This window comes from Lissotriton vulgaris, unplaced genomic scaffold, assembly GCF_964263255.1.
Source record: "Lissotriton vulgaris unplaced genomic scaffold, aLisVul1.2 SCAFFOLD_921, whole genome shotgun sequence".
NCBI classification, from domain to species: Eukaryota; Metazoa; Chordata; class Amphibia; order Caudata; family Salamandridae; genus Lissotriton; species Lissotriton vulgaris.
This window is the reverse complement of record NW_028255581.1, coordinates 214,356-219,716: the sequence shown is the minus strand read 5'-3', so window position 1 is coordinate 219,716 and position 5,361 is coordinate 214,356.

Here is a 5,361-nt window from a genome sequence, read left to right as displayed (position 1 = left end):
CAAATATCCGCTACCACTCATTCCTGTTCTTCTTGATCAAATAAGAGGAGCTAAGATATTCACCAAGATAGATCTCCGGGGTGCATACCATCTCATCCGAGTCAAACAGGGAGATGAGTGGAAAACTGCATTTCGGACTACATTAGGTCTTTATGAGTACTGTGTCATGCCATTTGGCCTTTGTAATGCTCCTGCAGCATTTCAGTATTTCATCAATGACATTTTAAGAGAATATTTGGACATATTTGTAATAGTGTACATTGACAATATTCTCATATATTCGCAAAATGAACAGGATCATATTGGGAATGTAAAAAAACTGCAGGAGAACCAGCTATTTGCCAAGTTAGACAAAAGTACCTTCCATACCACCGAAATAGACTTTTTAGGGTTCATCATCAAACCTGACGGCAATCAAATGGATCCTCAAAAAGTGAAAGCCTTAATTCAATGGCCTAGTCCTACTTCCGTTAAGGAAATACAGTCCTTCTTAGGATTTGCCAACTTTTACCGAAGGTTTATAGATCATTTTTCTGATTCAGTGGCACCCATAACTCAGTTACTCAAGAAAGGTGTACCATTTCTATGGTCTAAGGAAGCTGAGCAAGCATTTCGCTCTTTAAAAGACAAGTTCACAACAGTTCCTATAATCAAACACACTGACCATACACAACCCTTCTTCGTAGAGGCAGACGCTTCACAATATGCCGTAGGGGGGGTGCTATCACAACGAGACAAAGTGTCTGGTCACATGCATCCCATAGCCTACTTTTCCAAGACCCTGTTGGCGGCGGAACAAAATTATACCATTGGAGAGAGAATTGTTGGCTATTAAGCTTGCCTTCCAAGAATGGAGACATCATTTGTTAGGTTCCCCACATGTAATCACTATCTACTCTGATCACAAGAACCTCCAGTTTTTTAGATCCGCACGTGCACTCACTCCCAGGCAAATGAGATGGGTATCCTTCTTTAGCGAGTTCAATTTCATTATCACCTACTGTCCTGGGCCCAAACATGGCAGCGCCGATGCACTATCACGGTTAGGACATCCTGTAGATATGACCAGAGACAACCCTCTCCCTATCATACCCGAAAACAGGATCTAGGAGTCAGAGACAAGAATAAGAATTTCTTGGACGACCTAAGACAGCAATATAGCAACCTCCCTAAAGAGGAGTGGAAAGCATCACCTTTAAATGATATCAGAGATGGGTTGTATTATCATGAAAATAAGTTATATTTACCTACTCCCGAGTTACAAAAACAAATCATGGATTGGTGTCCTGCAAGTTCTTTAGCAGGGCATCCAGGTAGGGAAAAAACTCCAACATGTGTCAAAGATGGTTTTGGTGGGAGAATATGCTAAAAGACATTGCCACATTCGTTCAAGCTTGTTCAACTTGTGCCAGACAGAAACCTTCCCATTGTGCTCCCACGAGGTTATTAAAAGAAGAAAGAAAATACCTTCTTCTAAAGAACTAGCTCACATATTCCTAGATCAAGTAGTACGTCTTCATGGTTTGCCCTCTGTCATAATTTCTGACAGAGGCCCCAAATTTGTATCCAAAGTTTGGCAAGGTATGTGTTCAATTCTAGGTATTGACCATAGACTTTCCACTGCCTACCATCCTCAAACAGATGGTCAAACAGAGAGAACCAATCAAACTCTTGAACTGTATCTGCGTTGTTTATTGACCACTCTTTCCTCCACCTGGGTTCAGGCTCTTCCATTAGCAGAATTTGCCTATAACAACTCTCAACACTCGGCTATTGGTATTTCTCCTTTCTTTTTGTCTATGCCCAACATCCAAGAATGCTACCTATTGTGTTGTCCCACGTAGAGACTGACATACCTGCATTAGAGGAGCATCATAAAGAAATAAAAGGGGTATGGGAGGCAGCTAAAGGAGAATTAAGTTAAGCTAAAGAAGTCATGAAAAGAAAAGCAGACACACATCGAGAACCGAACCCACATACACCATAGGAGAGAAAGTATGGCTTTCCACCAAGAATCTGAGAATGGAAGGGTCTAAAAAACTGCAACCCTGATTCATAGGACCCTTTCTGATACAACAAATTATAACTCATGTTACATTGACATTACAACTAACCCCTCAAATGAAAATGCACCCTGTTTTCCATTGCTCTTTGGTCAAGAAATACATCCCTCCACTAAAAGTTGACACACCACCCACACCCTTGATAATTAATGGAGAGGAAGAATATGAAGTACGCACAATAGTGGACTCTCGGAGACATAGGGGTAAACTGCAATACCTCATTGATTGGGTGGGCTACCCCCCTGAAGACAGATCTTGGGAATCTGCAGAAAACATCAATGCTGCTAGGTTAGTTAGAAGATTTCATGCCTTACATCCAACCAAACCTAGTCCAGGGAATAGGCCTTTGAGGAGGGATACCTTTAGAGTATTACAGCGCGGGCCAAAGCGAAGATATTGACATGTGGTTAGAGTTGGTTTCCCCAGGTCCTTCCACATGCTCCCTTGAATTACAGAACCTCACTAGGTGGTTATTTTAAGAAGCTCCCTTAGTTACGTAAAGGGACGCATTTCCGTGTAAGCCATTGCTTGGCTTACTGTTCCGGTACCACATCCCTTCCTTGCTTTCTTGTTTCTGAACAGCGGCTCTTTTCCAGCGTCGCTGCCCCGTTCCTGCTCGTTTTCATTGTCCGCCTCTATTCCAGCTCCAGGCAGAATAGGTTCCTTTTCCCTGCTTTCCGATTTCAAACCCCATTTGGAAAGCGCTGTGGAACCTCTCGGCAGTTCATTGCCTAAACGCCTTTTTATTTCCTTGCACTCCCGACCCCCCTGCCAGAATCCTAGATACGGTAGGCGTTCAGAGTCTTGTATCGCTTCCTCCTCACCGGGGGCTCTATTGGTCCGCCCTCAATTACCTTGGAGGGTATCCCGCTGGGTTATTGACACGGCTCGCCTCGTTTCTGGCAGTTTTAACCCTTGTGTTGACCGGATGGTCATTGCTGCTTAGTGTGTTATTTTCTACCCTGTTGAGAGTGTGTACGCTCCGCCTGGGGCTCCCTTCCTGGGCCGGGCGGCACTCCTCTTGAGTGTGTGGCTGCTCCGCTCTTCTTCCCCCCCTGGAGAGCCGGCCAGCACACCTCAAATCCAACCCCCCTTTTTTCTTTTCGTTTGAGTGTATGGTGTGTATATGCGTCCTTTGGAGGTCCTGCCCTATTTTACCTAGCACTCGTATTCACTGGTGCATCTTGACTGCTAAAAGACTTCCATTCAAGGCGCCATTGGACTACACTGGGGTAAGTGAGACTATTAACTAAGCACATGTCAATGTAAACTAAAGAGTTGAGTTACAGATTGTTTATTAGTATATCACATACCCTGTTTTCTTACAGCGTGATCCTACCTGACACACCAGCGTCCTCCTACCTGTTCCCCCCCCTTCGTATGGGGGGAGTGGTGGACATACTTTTAGGGAACAGCTGACAGGAGTGTTTTTCTCTGGGAATTCCTGTTACTGTTTTTTGGAAGTTAGGAGGATTTATCTTCGCTCCTGTGGAATCCAGCTTGTATCCTTTTCAAACCTGACACCTGGCTAATGAAGGCTGATAGCCAGACACCGGTCCTAGGATGCTCGATTCCGGTCCAGGGAAGACATGGCTTGGCAGTTTGGTCTGGACTGTTCCCATGAGGCACAGGGTCAGGACTGATTTGCATATGGTCATATCTGAACTGGGGTGGCTTGGTGAGCACAATAACGATGGATTAAAGCCAGATCTGTGACTGGGTCTGAATGTTTTGCCATTGTGCAACATTCCGTCCATCATCTTGTGTGTTTTGCTGTTCAGCCCACGAAGGCCAGGAGTGTCAGGCAACAAATCAGATTGAGATATCTCCCTTGAACTGACAGGTGGAGTGGAAAGAGGGTGTCTGTCATTAGAGGTAGTAGCCCCCCAAGCTGAAAAGCTAGAGAGACCCCAAGAACACCACAGTCCCAAGTAAAGGGTGGAGGAAAGGTTGGCAGAGACACAGTCCTAAACAAAGCTCAGTTTAGGTTGGGGCCAGTCATATTTGAGGTAGATCAGCTCCCCAATGTGAGTGATCATTAAGGAAGGATGTGAGGTTGGATAGGTCCTGCAATGGCCAGCCAGTTTCTCCCATCCTTCCTCACCGAAATTTTAAGGAGAGTTACCAAAATGATGGTTAAGTCCTCCTAAAGGGATTAGCTTGTGGAAAGGGTGTGGGGGTTGGGGGTGTGAGGCTATTGGCTTTTTGCAGTTTCACTCCCACTGTTTACCCCCATTTTGATTACTAGGCATTTGTGTAGTTGCTCTGAAATGCCCTACACCCTGCTAATCAGGACTCAGTGCATTTGCTCTGACTCTTAAAAAGGCACAGGTTTTATTGGCTTATCAGCAATTGGCATCATATTATATAGTACCAGGGGTATCTATGACCTGCAAGTAAAGTGCTTATGTGGACTTCAGCATAGTCGTGCCACCACGAGTACGGCAACGTAAAACATGTCACCCAGACTGCCACTGCAGACTGGTAGAGCAGCTTTAACTTCTAAGTCTACTTTGTCATACAAGGTAATGGCAAAGTCCAAACCTCCCCTTTTAATATACACAAGTCAACCCAAAGGTATGCCTATTGAACCCTACGGCAGGGTTTGGTATATAGAAACGTGGAACATGTGGGTTTACATGTTCCAACAGTAAAAATCCTAGATTGCTGTTTTTTTCTGGGCAAAGGCTTGAAGCCTTATTGGTAAGCACAGGGTAGCAGGTTGGCATTTCAGCCCTGCCAATTTCTGAATAGGACAAATGAAATTGGTATTTCAAAATATCAAACAAATCAGTGCACTAAATCAGACTTAATGGGCTAATACATTTTAAACTTACTAGTCGGCAAAGTACATCTTGATTAAATTGCCAATTTGGCTACGCACGGTTTCCAGGGCTAATATTGATTGCAAGCGGGGAATGTTCACACAGACAGCCGTCTGCCCTCTTGGGGAGACATGTGAACGACTACTAAGAAAGGACACAATAGAGGCCTGCCATTGGAAGAGGTGTTACTTCTCCCTGGAAAGAAGCCACACAGGGTGTTAGCTCAAAAGGAGATTCAAAGGGGAAGCCGCCTTTGAAGGGCACGCGGTGAACACACAGGAGAAGGGCTGCTCTCTTGTTCAAGCAGACAGGCTGGCAGCAGTATACAACAACAAGTGTATCCACGGGTCTAAAGAAACATTATCTGATCTCTCACAAAACATGAAACAACCCACTCCGAATAAAGAAAGATATCCTATATCTTCCTGCGCATGAAACTAAAAGAAGTGTCCCTTGTTTGATTGCTGCTGCTG